Source organism: Dreissena polymorpha, chromosome 10, assembly GCF_020536995.1.
Source record: "Dreissena polymorpha isolate Duluth1 chromosome 10, UMN_Dpol_1.0, whole genome shotgun sequence".
Lineage (NCBI taxonomy): Eukaryota > Metazoa > Mollusca > Bivalvia > Myida > Dreissenidae > Dreissena > Dreissena polymorpha.
In genome coordinates, this window is record NC_068364.1 from 56273438 (window position 1) to 56289811 (window position 16374).

Below are 16374 nucleotides of genomic sequence, written 5' to 3' on the forward strand. Positions count from 1 at the left end.
ATTTACTGTAATGAGTTATTTAAAGTCTATGTTAAATTGTGCACGTATACATGAACATACATATTATATTCTGCATTTATATCTTTTCGTTATACTTGATTGCGTCTGTGATTGAGTGTCCATAACAAGCGTGCAAATTAAGCGCGAAAATATGACAACGATTTAGTCATGTGGTATGTTCAAGTTGATGTGAATTTTCTTTGTTCGGTACACTGATCACAGTGACAGATGACGAATTGTTTGTTCATGAAATATGCACTCGCGACATCTATTGAACTGAAATACTGAATAAAACAGTTTATAGTCTTTAAAATATTGATTTATTCTTTCAAAGTGGGACATATCTTCAACTGCATAGTTATCATTGAGAAAGACATGCAACACCAGCGTGAGCTCTTCAACAACTTCGTCGACTTCAAGACAGCTTTTGACCGCTTGAGACATGATGGCTTATTGCAGGTTCTGAGAGGTTTCTACATTGACAAAGGGCCGGTTAACGTCATCCAAGAACTCTACGGAAACGTCAGCAGCGCAGAACTATTAAATTGACAAATGGGTGACTCCTTCAGGACATCAGTGGGCGTCCGTCAGGGTTGTCTGCTCAGCCCCGTCATGTTAAACCTTTTCCTTGAAACGATAATGCAGTGCACGAGAGTCTCGAAGACCACCACACCTCCATCTTCATCGGTGGATAACCCAACCCAAATTAAGATTCGCTCAATGATATTGGCCAAATGGGTGGTACCAGCAGTGAACTCCAAGACCTCACCTAAAAGCTATACGAAAGAGCAGGAGCATACGAGAAGGAGGTCAGCACGGAGAAGTCGAAGATCTTGGTGAATAGCACGACACCAACACCAACGATGACATCACCATGATCGGCGAGAAACTTTAAGAAGTGACCACCTTCAAGTACTATTGATCAAACCTATCCAAGGATGGTACCAGCACCGCTGAGGTCAGAATAAGAATCGCCATGGTAACTGCAGCGATCGCTAGACAGAGCAGGTTTTGGACAAGCAGTTCCACCAGCTTCCACACAAGTACAGGCTCTTCAAGTCACTCGTTGTCTCCATACTACTCTACGGCTGAGACCAGAAAGCTTCAGTTCTTCCATCTACAGCCTTCACAGTTTAAGCACCCTAATGACCTTTACAACCATCATATCCTCTTTCAGTTTACTATGTCAAACATCAAGGTCATACTGTGGTGTCCATTACCCAAATTTCATTTATCTTACAGTCTGAGGAAATTTTACAAAAAAGCCTTTGCAAATTTTAAGTCGTCACCTTATGTTACTTTATTTAATTTTCTAGTCTTTCTTTTCGTTGTTTTCTATCAGACAAATACATTATTATCGTGAGTATGTAATTAGTTAGTTCATTGTTTTTCAAATACCAAATGCATATTCAGCCATAAATTATCATTAATTACATTTTGCCATTCATGACAATGTCTGTTGATCTGCAGGACCATAATCTTCTATACCTCCAATACTTTATGCTTGTACTTGTATGCTATTGGTATCATTTTGCACTACATCCTGCAAAGTTCATGTCACTTCTCAATCAAAATGATTATTAAGCATATTGATGATTCTACGGTTCTTTCTAACATTTAAAAACCTTACAGTATCACTTTTTTTTATTAAAATACATTACAACTAACAAAGTAATTTTACAAATTATCAATCAGGGCTTTTTTTTGCACATAGAACCCAACATAACCGAACGTAACAGATGTTCTGTTTTTGGCACAAAGGGTTTGGCTTTACCCTCTGAAATAATAGGACAATTACATGGATATTTTGCAAGGAGACAATTTTATGTTCATTTAACTTTTGTTCAAAAGTCCATGATTTTTTTTCATTCTCCTGAAACAATGACACCTTATAGAAGGAATACAAAAGGCCCTGTACAATAATTTTGTTCAATCTTACTGTTTTAACATTTTAACTAAATTCTATATTTATCTGATTACTTTTCCCACAGCATGATGCACTCTCTCACTGTTACTGCTAATTCATCACCGTCAGGTAAACACAGTTTATGATAAACTTTTACTTTGATACAACGCAATTTTAATTTCAATAGTACATGTCACTTTATTTTATTGTGTTCGATTGCAGCTTTATTTTATATAATGGTTGACTGATGCCAGCATTATTTCATACTTATTATCCTTTAAATGTTGTTCATTTTCAGATAAGTCTTACCTTTGCACATGTCATACCTGCTTGGGAATAAGGGTGATCATATGTATTCCTGCAATGGGGAACACAAATGTGGGAATTGTGGACGAGTATGTTCATCTGCCAAGAGACTTTTGGATCACTAGTGTGCACATTGCCTGAACGGTGGAATAACACACACAACATTCCAGCGACTCAAAACTCACAAATGTATGCCAAGAATCCAAGACAGCAATACTCTTAACCTAATACAATTTGTCTGTAATTTTGACCCAAAACAGTTAACGAGAATGATTGACAGAGATGTTTTGATAGCAGATGATCTCATTTCTTCTGTAATTAAGATTCTTCGAGCATCTTACCCACATGTGAGAGTTGGTGATAAAATGCCTGCTAATGTTGATGTCATCATGCTGTACACCGATATACCTCCTCCAAGAGTTCCAACCAATAGTCATGCTGTTCACATTCACTTCACCAACGGTCACTGGATTACTTCTTGGCAGGATCCTTGTGATATGACTTTTCATATACTTGACTCTAAATATTTCCACAGACGTATCCAAGACATCATGCCACGTGTACAGTAGTTTTATGACACAAAGTGTTACCAAGTTGTATATGAACATTGTGTAACCCAACACACATTGGCAAATTGTGGAGCATTTTCAGCAGCATTTGCCTGTTACTGCTGTCAACATATTAACCCTACCATTATCCCCTTTGATGAATCCTTTATAAGAGAAGACCTGAAGACTTCTATAACAAACCACAAAATGGTTAACTTTTGAACAATTGGACAATGGCAACACAAGAACATATGTTACGAATGCAATTAAGGAGGACAGATGAAAACTAAAGAGATCAAGAGTAGATCCAGAAACAATCTAGAAGGACCTCTGCTGAATACAGAGACCAAGAGAATATCCAGAAAAAATCTAGAAGGACCCCTGCTGAATACAGAAACTAGACAAGTATCTATATACAAGCAAAGCGATCTGCATCAGAATATAGAGACAAAGAGAATACAAATAGACTTGGGAAGAGAACCTCTTCTGAACACAGAGAACAAGATAGAAGTCGGTAACAAGCAAAAGATCGTTATCTGAATATAAAGGGAAAGAGAACACAAATAGACTTAAGAAAATGACTTCTTCTCCGAACAAAGAGAGAAATATATCAAGTGTAAACATAGCCAACGTAAATCACAAGAATTTGCTAACAATGAGAAAGTAATGAAACGACAGCAAAGATAAAGTTTCCAGTTTTGCTAGCGTTAGAAGGAAATGAGAAGAAGACACCAACATGATTCAACAGCTCAATTCAAATGAAGCAAAAGGTCCCATTTTTACATGTACCTGCTGCGAGCAACTGTGGTATAGGAACAATGTCATGAAAGTAACTACCGCTTTCGTTGCTAATGAAAGGCAAAAGCAGTGCTTATTAACAGGTATCACAAGTCATGATGGTTCCAAGTAACAAGACCTATGCTCTACTTGCAAGACATACCTAGCAAAGAACAAGTTACCATCATTGAGTAAAGCGAATGGTATATTTTCCAAAAAGAACCTACACAGTTGAATCTGACACAGATGTAAGAGAGATTGGTCTCTGCTTGGATTCCATTCATGCAAATCAGAGAACTGCATAGGGGAGGACAAGCGTGCATTTCGGGTAACATAGTCAATATTCCAACAAACGTCAACAGAACTGTTACAAGTTTACCTCGTTTAGAGGACATTCATGACTGAATTGCCGTGAAATTGAAAAGGAAACTTTTCTATAAACATCATTATCTATATGAATACATCAGACCTAATAAAGTCAAGGAGACAATACACTGGTTGGTCAGGAATGCTGAATCCCTAGATTTCCCAACTCTGTTTTGTGGTGAGCGACGTAAGCAACCAAATAATTATGAAGCCAAGGTTTATACCAGCGACCTGTACAAGTCGGAATTACGCAGGGCAGATAGACGGGTTGCAGGTCATATTGGTGACATTTTCTTCAAGCTTAAGCAATTACAAATGGAACATATATTAAACAAAGCCTCCATCTACCTTCGGAAGACAAGCAATGTAAATCAGAACTTTACAGCTGGCTTCCTTAAAACTACTACCAATCTTTATAACATCATCAACACAGATTTAGGATTTCGTATATTCAGAGAACTGAGTGGATCACCACCATATTGGGAAAAAGTAAAATAAAATACCTTTTTGCTTTCCAACATGGTTCGCATCTTTTTCCTCAGCAGATACAAGATGGATACACCTTTTACAGATTTTATTCCAAACTGTCGATAACAAAAACTATACAAAGGAAGAGGTTAAACAGTTTACATGGTTTAAGAAGCAGAAGTTGGTAAAAAAGGATCCATTTACCTGTGCCAGACATTTCGACTACCAGGTTAGAACCTTCATCTCATCCGTACTCCTCAACACATCCAACCCAATAGGTCAGATTCAAGACTTTTTTTACAAGGTGGTGTTTCAAATAAGGGGATCGCCCCATATTCATATGCTGATCTGGATTAAAGACGCTTCAAACTTGGATAAGGATGAAGAAGCGAAAGCAATTGCCTTTGTTTACCAGTATGTCACTTGTGAGAAGTCAGACAAACTAGCTGATCTTGTACGGTTTCAAATGCATGCTCACTCTCGTACCTGCAAGAAGAGCAAAATCAAGTCTGTGGTTGGGTTTCCCGATCCCATCCATGCCAGAAACCATTTTACAGCCCCTTGAAGATGAATAAGATGACGACAATAAATTAGAAAAAAAGAAACATATCCCGTTCAAAAAGTTAGCTGTCACTTTACGTATAATTTTATCGTATGAATATTGTACATGTTAATCGCGTCAGGAGCCAACGGATTTCGCGTGAATGAACGCCTGTGGTTTATTGATACAACGCTGAATGTGTTAGCAAGTGGAGATTTGGATTTTGGTTCTACCTTAATTTCCAGAGAATCTTATGCTCATATTCAATTGCTCTTTTCGCAAATAATTGAATCAATATGTATTGCATAACAAGAAATGAAATACGATATGCATATAGCTATTGATTATTAAATCATTGAACATTACTACACATTCGTTCGTTTAACTTGGTATGTAATGCCGCAAATTTGCCTGAGTTGTATACATACAAATATAAAACATTAGAATATGGCTACATCAATTTTTCAATATTGCGCATATAAATATGGTAATATGTATTTTGTTATATGGTTAAAGGTGTTTGAATCTAAGTATTCAATCGACATCAAACGTTAGGTAACGTGAATTAGTTGGAATATGCAACAGTGTAAAAGCATTGGAAAAGCTTTTTTGTTGTTGTCTCAGATTGAAAATACATTGTCTTCATTTGCATTATATGTTGTTAAAGTTGACATGAAAGATAGAGTGTATGGAATCGAAACGACAAATCACGAACCCTATTCGGTTTTGGGATATACATGTAATTGAATCCGGTTGGAAAGTTGACGAATACTCCATTGACAGCACCATACGCTTTAAGTTCACAATAAGAAGTTAACCGCTGTACTTTGTGCTGGAAGTTATGTTGCCAATCATGACGCTAGAAATTCTGAACATCTGTGTTTTTTGCTGCCGAACACGAGTGGTGAAAAGGCCTCCTGCGCCATAAGGTTGTTCTTGGCTTTCGATGTCTTCCTTACTATTGTTGCCACAGAAATCTGAATCCGTGTTGTTGACTGCGTTCTTTCTCATTATCCAATCTATCTGCAGCACAATGATAACCATCCTCGCATTGGCCCTTCTGCAATTGTATAGTTCTAATGAAACGGTGGCAATACACACCATCCTGGTTTTATTGATGTTTGAACGGCAAATCATGTTCTAAAAGGACTACGTTGTGTCGAATCGTGTGGTCGAATTTCACGATACAGAAAGCATAATTACAGATGAGTCGTCTATTGCTGACGTCAATTACTCGTGGAAAAAGGTCGTCAACATGTTAGACGCTGTACTGTTTGTGCTATTCGCATGTATTCTCGTCGCATCGAAGCTTGGCTGTTTTTACGAAAGCAGCCATGAACCAAAAGCCTTATCAGTGAAACTCTAGTACACTTCTTCGTCCATATATCCATATTATACTCCGCTTCCAATTACATCGAGGGACATTGAAGTAACTTTGCACGATTGTAAATCTTCTAGAATATGACGGTTTGTCGCGCAAACAATAAAATGATACCTTCATAATGAAGGTAATTTGTTATAGTCAAAAACTGAAAATCGTTTACATCGGATAAGAACTTTCTGAATTTTATTTATTTCCGTAATAATGAATATCGTCCATACTAACTTTGATTTTTTCAATATATCTAGGGACATTTCTTTGTATGTTGTTTATTGCACGGTGTACTCAATAACTATGAATGAACCTTTATAATTGATTACGCTTTAATATAATTAATGTTTGTAAATAACATTTAGCAGAATTTAGTTGGTTTGGTTTGTAGTTGATATATTTACTTCTTTTAATGCTTCTTCTGCTTATTATTTTGCTTTTTGTATCCAGTAAAGGAGAGAAACAGATTTCATGACCGAGAGGCTTTCAACGAAACAAAACAAAAAACCTCCTCAGTGATTATTTTAATTATTTGGGTCATTATCTGAATTGCAGAGTTATATCAAAATACATTTTTTAGGATTTTTTAGTATTTGGTATATTTATGGTTTGGAAATCTATATTTGAATGTTTGTGGGAACATTCCTAAAATTGTTTATGTAACTGGATACTTTTGTAAACTTGGTGTAATTGTGAAATAAAGATGACAAGAGGAAACATGAATTGTTTGTATTGCTTATATACCATGCCGTTTTACACAACATCCAACTCGTATCATGCAATAATTAATATAATAACTATTTAGAAATGAAAACCACAACAGAAAAGCCTCACGATTGTGCAGTCAAAAATGGTTTGAATTGTTACAATTCTTACACCACGTTAAACCTTTTTATTTAAGCTAAGGCTTATTTGAACAATTAAGTTAAAATCTAAAATTATCCCGAATTAAAACAATCAAAGATTTCAAGGTGACTCATTTTGAGCCACCTTTTTGATGAAACAAATACTCCGAAACCGTATTGCCACTCGTAAAATGTATAATCACAGTAGTAGTAGTAGTAGAAGTAGTAGTAGAAGTAGTAGTAGAAGTAATAGTAGTAGTAGTAGTAGTAGTAGTAGTAGTAGTAGTAGTAGTAGTAGTAGTAGTAGTAGTAGTAGTAGTAATACTAGTTGTAGTAGTAGTAGTTGTAGTAGTAGTAGTAGTAGTAGAAGTAGTAGTAGTAGTAGTAGTAGTAGTAGTAGTAGTAGTAGTAGTAATAGTAGTAGTAGTAGTAGTAGTAGTAGTAGTAGTAGTAGTAGTAGTAGTAGTAGTAGTAGTAGTAGTAGTAGTAGTAGTAGTAGTAGTAGTAGTAGTAAAAGTAGTAGTAGTAGTAGTAGTTGTTGTAGTAGTATTTGTAGTAGGAGTAGTAGTAGTATTAATGGTAGTTGAAGAAGTAGAAGTAAAAGTTGTATGCCCCTTTTTCAAGAAAATAATTAACAGCTGTTTCCCTTTCGTTGAAAATTTACCCCTACTCCCGTGGCGTGCCTCAATACAGTTCAAATCACAAAATGACGTCATTAGTGTGACGAAATGACGTCATTATACCAGCGAAATTATCCAGTTACTCTTTTTAAATGTAAATAAACGGTGAAAAGGCATAAAAAAAGAAAATGTGTTGGAATCGGTGAAATGTCGATTTTAATTCACTCGTGATAATAGAAAATATATATATAATTATTTATGATAATCTAAAAATAGAAAAGGGAGTTCCGAAAAATTTGTTCTTTTCACCGGTGAAAAGAACAAGTTGTTTATGTTCACTGCTGTTATTTCACTGCAGAAAGGTCATATAATATCATTACATATAAAAGAAATGTATATCACTTGATATATTTGGATAATATCGCTGTACACCCTATTTCGTTGACTATTTCAGTCGACCCTAATTGTTTGAAGGAAACACCCGAAGTATACCAACCGTGCTAACCGTGAACCATTTGGAAATTCGACAGATGCGCACTTAAGTGTGTTCAATGAACTGGATGTTTCCCACCTGGTAACCAGGAAATAAACGCTTTTACTTCTCAACAAGGTTGTTATATGTGGTGCAGCAGATCCTACGAATAGTTACTTGTATGCCATGGCTGTCAAGGTCATTTTAGACATCCTATGTCATAGGAAACGTTCTTAAAATAACGACATCATAAAATTAATCAAAAGAAAACAATTTATTTACCATCATTTAAAAACTAAATGTGTTTAATTTCACACTTCAAATTAGAGTTCAAATATCGAAGATAGAGATGATGCAGATCGTCTAGAATGTAAACGATGAAATTGTGTAGGACGTATTTCGAGGCAGATCGCCTGGAACTCATCAGTTTAAGTGTCGTACTTGTGTGCTTAACGCCTATATATTATTGTAAATATTTTACTTAATTTTATAAACATGTACTAATTTTGCACTAAAACAAAACAATGTTACTTTGTAGTTTCCAATATGAAGAGTTTTTAAAATTTATTTTCTGGTGAAATAATTGAATTGTTAAACGTACTTTTTTCACGCTAATATATCTTGTATGTGCTGCACATATTACTGCGTATGCCTTATTTATTGAGCATACCAATGAATCGTGATGCAAATGTACTAGTAGTTAAAAAAGTACATGTTATATCTCAATTCATACACACGGAATAATTACATAGGAAACACACACCTACGTTTACACGTTTTTGAATGCCAAAACAAACGTTTGAGCCGCGTTCTCAGAAAACTGGGCATAATGCATGTGCGTAAAGTGTAGTCCCAGATTAGCCTGTGCAGTCCACACAGGTTAATCAGGGACGACACTTTCCGCTTTTATGGTTTTTTTTAGTTTCAAGGAAGTCCCTCCTTACCAAAAAATCAAGTTTCAGTAACTGCACAGGCTAATCTGGAAAAACACTTTACGCACATGCATTATGCCCAGTTTTCTCAGAACTCGACTCATTTAGACAACTGCTTATAGAGAAAACAAGGGATGCACAAAGAGCTACGTTAACCTAATTATCAGGTTGCGATGGCATAAACACAACAAACAAATACAAAACAGAATAAATCTTTTTTATTATCCAAATGCCACATAATACAATAAATAAATGAATAAACATACACGCTTTTCGACAACATGTAACCGTATATAAATTATATGATTACACAATGTCATGAAGCATAGGAAACAGCATATGGAGTATTTTAGAGGAACAATTTTTGTGTAAAATCAGCTACTTAGCTGCTGCAAAGTATCATAGAAGGATAGTATGTTACTGTTTACGAACGTGATTGTTATATTTAAGACAAAACATATCAAATGCAGATTGGGAAATAATATCCGAAAAGAAAATATTTACATAATATGAACACGCAATAAATAATCAATAGATACATTTTTAAGAATTTGCAAGTTGACCATCTAATGGGCTTCATATGTTTTTAATCCATAAAAAGAGAGAACAAACAGCCATTTCTTGTACAAGCTCCGTAGAGGGGTTAAAAGCATCGCATTTAAAGTATTTTTGAATAAATAAGCGAGTGCTATACATAAACAGAATCACAATATTAAACTTATATAATAATCACGTGCACATCTATAGCTCGAGGCCAAATTCGTGTTATATACACTTTACAGAAAAAATAACTACATATAATTTACAATATTCATATACTGGTAGACTTTACAAATACACACCCATAATAATTAATATTTTTATATTTCGTCAATTCATACCAATTCTAAATCAAGCAACCGTTAGGTGAACATCAAAACACAAGTATTTAGGTGTTACCGTCGATCATAACTACAGCTATTTCTTGCAGCTCATTTGTGTGTTGGGATGCCTCTTTCTCCGTCGTAGAGCAACGAGTTAACTTCTGTGGGCGCAAGCCTCTTGACGCAGAAAAGGTCGTTTTGCAGAGCAAGCTGGCAACACGTTTGTTGATCACAAATGAGAACATAATCAAAACCCCTTGACTGGCGTTAAACAATATGAAAAGATATCCAAACAACTCTACGTCGGTAAGCTGATAAACGACGCCTAATATCCACGTCAGTCCAGTGATTGTTGACATTTTGATGAATATTCGTATATTATTTCTTTCTTTAGATTTACTTTTGCCCATTTTAGGGAGACGAATAATCTTGACGATCACCGAAACGAACATTACCAAATTACTGATCATTACAACAGAAACAGGAATTGCAACAAAGAAAAGTATCATCCTAGGATTGGTGAGATAACAAGGACGCCCGCCATAGCCAAGTGTGTTCTCCATTAGCATTGAAACCAGTATGTGCAAAGCAGTCAGTGACACCGCTGACATTTCCGCGACAGCCACGTATCTCAAGTGAGCTCTGAATAAACTTTGCGCATTCTTGTTAGTGCATGGTAGGCTGGTTATTGTTCGCATCATGTGGAATGTGCATATGAACATCCAACAGAATCCAGAGAGCAAAGTGAAATGAAGTAGAAGACCGAGTGTTTTACAGAGCCATTCAATGTCGACAATAACAAAATTGTTAGCAAACAGCAGCGAGTTGGACATTAGTAAACATGTTGATAATGACATTATATTTAAACCAGGCAATGTTCGTAATTCTTGTAATTACGAATAGACGATAAGAGTAGCAATTAGCGATGCTATTGATATTGACAAACATATGACCGAGATATAGCCGAATACCATAGTGGTTTGGAGAGGACTTGGCGAGACTTTCTGCAAAGATTTGGTAAGTTTCTCCCTGTAAACCTCCCAGCAAACTGATATATTACCATCCAACATACGAATATATGAGTCAAAAGAAACAATAGTTTTGCTAATTGTGACGTTAGTAAGTAATGTTTCTCCAGTAGAAGGAACGTACTCAGATTCATTGTCGGGTGTTAGTGTTATACGAGAACAAAATGGCGAAGGAGTGATGATTATATTGGTAGAACATTTAGGTACATAATTTGGATAAATTGGTAATATAGCATTTCCGCTTAATTCTTCATTAAAAGAGTATCCAAACCCTCTTTTTAGAAACACTCTTTGATTAACGGGCGCAGTGTTTGAAATGTTCGTTAATGCAGACTGTGACAAATCCGGATTTACGTGAGGCGCGAACCTGCTCTGATTAAAGTGAACAAATTCTATTTTATATAGCCCAATCATCTGATTTCTTAATAAAGAAGAAATCTCCTGAATTATGTTTGTAAGATTAATAACATTGACATTTATGGCATCCAGATAAATGTCGAAGAGAAGTAATTCAATGTTTTCATCAAATGTGCCATTGGCAATAATATCGCCAACCGCTGCCATTACAGGTTTCTTTAGCTTAATAAATGATCTACTGCCACAGATTGAAGCAGTGTTTTCAGAAAAGAACAGTGTGAGTTTACTAAGGTCTCGATCAGTAAACTCCACAAACTCCGCTAAGCTTAAAATGTCGTCTAAATGTGCTGTTTTGGTTGGCACAATCTGAAGTTGGATATTCATCCCATAGAAAGGCTCCAAGATCGCGATCCTTCCTTTGATTTCAGGAGTACATCGATCATAATTTTGTGAGATTGCAAAACCTTTTGCGCAAGACAGTTGGCGACACGTGTTCTGAAAATATAAAACTGTTATTCATTCTTCAATACATATTGATAAGTATATTTTGATTATTATAGAAAATTAAATTGCTATTGCAGAACAAAATTACCTCTTACAATTGAAAATGAAGCCACGCCCATATCTATATGTGTTTAAAGCAAATATTAATTCAATTGTACACATGTATATTAATTTGTATAATAAGCGTTAATATTACATGAAATGAAGTGCACATTAATATAACTGTATGTAGTTTGCGATGGACAGCTCAAATGCTCAAATATGGGCACATGCGAAACATGTACATTACTGTCAATATACAATACACGCATTAAACAATAAATAACACTTTTTAATCGAAGATATAATTTGTCTTTATCAAATCGAATATATGTGTGTGTTTTTGTATCTGCGTTAGGTTTCTTGAAACCGTATTTCAGTCACATAAAGGCGGCAAGTTAACCTATGCACAATATGGTGGTCTAGCTTAGCCTTTCTAGCAAAGAACTACTTAGTATAAAGCGTAGTCACTTCCGCCAACAGATGCTCGATACCGTATTCTAATGCATTTATAAAACAAACAAACACATTTATCCTTCAATTTAAAACCTTTTTGAAATAAACTCTCGTAAATTCTTTTTAGAAGTACACACCTGATAACAAGTGATTATCTGACCGAAACTACTAGACCAATTGGTTAGTAAAAGATGTCATCTCTGTTTGTATTCATAGATTCTTGTTTTTTCCAAAGTTTGTGTTCATTGACACAGTGATAGGATGAGGGCGGTTGAAAAAGTGAATAAAAAGTGAATTAATTACCGCATATGTTATATTGACGTAAAATCGAACGAATATCATAACGCACATATGTGTATAGATTTTTTCTGGTAATGGCTTCTGCTTATTTACCAAGGACGGCTGCTGTGTTTGGTTTGAGAACCAACACACATATTGTACTTATTAATTTTTAATGTGTTTGTCAACCTTTTTGAGATTATAAAACAAACATAAAATCCTTAACAATAATATTGCTTTGGTCGATTAAAATAAAACTTTCCTTATTGTTTTATATCTTATTGAACTTGAATAAACAATGCTATAAAGCTAATATACGTATTCGGAACCTGCTTCTCTAGTGCAATTATAGCATATTCGAGATTCCTGTTATAATACATGTTCATAACAAGGTAACACAAACTCTCCATAATTAGTCAGTATTGTTAAACTTTCTGTAGTATTAGTTCTTGATTTCCATCTTTCGAAAACACATATTTTAGTTTTGGCTTCATCTGAATACTCCATTAACATGAACATTGGTCACCACAATCAATTGAATTTGAAGGTAACTAAGTCGTAAAAAACAATACAATCTGATAACGACTCACATTCATTCAATTAATAACCTTGTTTTATCGCTCTTAAACTGTTTTGCTTTGTTCTGTGTTATAAATTTTCATTTAAATGCAACACATGATTTCGCGACAAATCATTAATAATACTTTCCAGATTATTTACATCTCTGTTCATATCAGTTAAGCTACTTTTGAAATATTTTTATCTTTAAAAATGATGCATTCAATGTTTTCCTCACTCAAGCTGTGTCAATGCTTTTTCTTAACGATTTCATCAATACAACATTGTAACTTGACTTGAACAGAGAAAATATGGGATGTTTAAATACATGTCTGTATAAACCGTAATTACTCAAAATTTTCGGACTTACCCGTTTTTAGCAACATAATGATTTTTATGACTCTTAATTTTCGGACAAACGGGTTTTCGTCCATAATTAATAACTCTAATTTTTCGGACAGTTTATTGTATAGTGCTATGTTACCAGAATTCTACCCTGTAAGGCGATGGATTATCACATTTGCGTTATTGAGTAAATAACTATGTATACCGGTAATAAACAATGGTTTCGCCAAGCAGCTTTACGTTAAACATATTAATTTATATTAAACGACGTGGTATTCCACACGCATGTGATATTAGTAGTTGAAACAATCGACGCTATACACACTGCATACCCATATGCGATGTTCAAAGCCATATTTTTTATACCTGATGTTTTTTCTTCTCTAAAGTTTTGGACACATGTTTTTTTAACAATTTGTTGTGTCGAAATATTCGGACATGACAGAAAATAATTATTTTTAAGCGTCCGAAAACTTAGAGTAATTACGGTAGGCGGCACTTAAACAACACTTTTATTCATCTATTGAAAATATGGATACTTTTATACCGTAAAAGGATCGATCACAGCGTCGGAACCGCACGAATCATGACTTAACGACTCATCTTCGGTGGCGTCAACAGTCAAATCGCCGTCTTTAGAAAAGTCTAGAAGAGAAGTGAATGAAATTAACCACGGTATCTCATACTCATAATATTCGAAGTCGAGACAGGTATCTGCTGCGCTAAATTCTGTATCATCACTGTGTTCGTTGCACAGAAAGCAGTGTACATTTTTGTATTTGTCTTTAAATATTGACGTATATGAAAGGCACGCTTTATCGATGAAACTGTCGTAATCGCGCCATTTTGTGGTCAGATTGCATTTGTTTATTTTCACCTGGCAAGTCTCAGGATAGAATTCCGTGTTGTTGGGAATTTGGAAAATGACGTTGCAGTATGGTCTGGAGTCAAGAAAACTGGGGATGTTTTTTTGGGCTCTCAATAAATTCATATACTGTCCGGGAACACTGTAAAGTGGGTAACCATGTTAACAGATCACGCCTTTCAGCGTTGTTACATATAGCACAGTACATGTTCTTGTACGTCACAGCGATAGGTTGCAAAGAAGACACAGGAATTAACATTGAGAACCGATCACCAAAGTTAAATTCGTCATACTGTTTTTCACATTTCATTTGCGTTTGTTGGTCGTCAAGAAAATCCGGAGAACAGTGGGATATCATGTTATACGATTCTTTCCAGTTGAGGCTATCGATGTTATACGAACGGAACTGTGGGTATATGCACTCGATTGGATCGTATTTCATGCGAAACCACTCCGACTCAGAGAAGGAGGATGCTAGATAATCGGGACAACACTCGTTTCCGCAATGCTGGTCACACCTACATTGTTTACAACATGCGATCCCGTAGATATGTTCCGCAGATTCTTTGGCTGTACGGAAACACTGGTCTGTGAAAGGACATAGCCTCCAAAAGTCCTCCACCAGTGCCCTGACAAAAGTGTCATTTTCTCCAGGAAACGTCCCGTCTGAAGATATAAACTTATTAAAAGCAAGTGAGCACATACACATAACAACACTTCCAAAAAGTAAAAAAAAGTATTTCTTGCTGACTTCATTTTCGTCAAATGTTCCACGAAAAAATGTGGCAATACCCCTTGTTCAGAGACTTTATATTTATAGCATGTGTGGTCTAACGATTAGCAGAACATAGCAATTAAATTCATTATTTATGCACCTTTCAAATACATTTTAACGACGTTAATATTTGCAAATGTATTGTCGAAAGTCACATTAGTGAATGCTAGCAGTCAACTCTTCATTTCAATATGGAAATCTGATCAGAGTCATTATTTAAACTTGTTTGGCATCCATTAGTAGTCTTAATCATGAGTTGTACAATGGAATGCATGCCGACTCTAAACCCACCAATCAAACCTTGAAAACTTGACAACAGTCGTTGGTACATTTAGACAACGATATGCAATTATATTTTTATTAATGTATGTTCAAGCTCGGGTTGCTTTAATTGCGTTTCTAGGGTATGGCAAATAAAAAAATGATATCGAAATAACCAAAACTGTGTATATGTATATAACATATTAGCGACAAACCGTCAAGTGTGTTTGCTTTAAGGGAACGCGACAATGACGATTGAATAATAAACTTTATTTGTAGCATGATATATATCTTATTGTTGAAGCTATTTTTTACTCCCGCCTGTCTTTAAAGGGGCCTTTTTACAGATTTTGGCATGTTTTGAAGTTTGTCATTAAATGCTTTATATTGATAAATGTAAACATTAAATTTTAAAAGCTTCAGTAAAAAATTAAAAATATTATTTAAAAGAGGAAACAAAGGTAGCCTGCAGCAGGGCTCGAACCAGTGACCCCCGGAGTCCTGAAGTAAAAACGCATCAGCCTACTGAGCTATCCTGCCAAGTAAACATAGAACGCGTATTTAATACGTTATATAAGCAATCTTCGTAGTTTCACAAATTTAAACGACAACAACAGACCTCTCCAAATTATTCAATCGTTTCGCGTTGCAACGCTTTATAATTTTAAGGTTTTTAAATCGTCAAAAGATGCATATAATGCCTATATTAGACCATGGCAGATGTTCAGTAATACTGTTTCCTCACAAATATCATAACTAAACCGAAAATTTGCGAATCTGAAACAACTTTTTTCAATTTTGTCAATTTTCCAAACCTTAAAAAGATCCCTTTAACGATACATATATCAGAAAGGGTGTGACGTTTACACCTTCATTGTCTTTTTATTTATT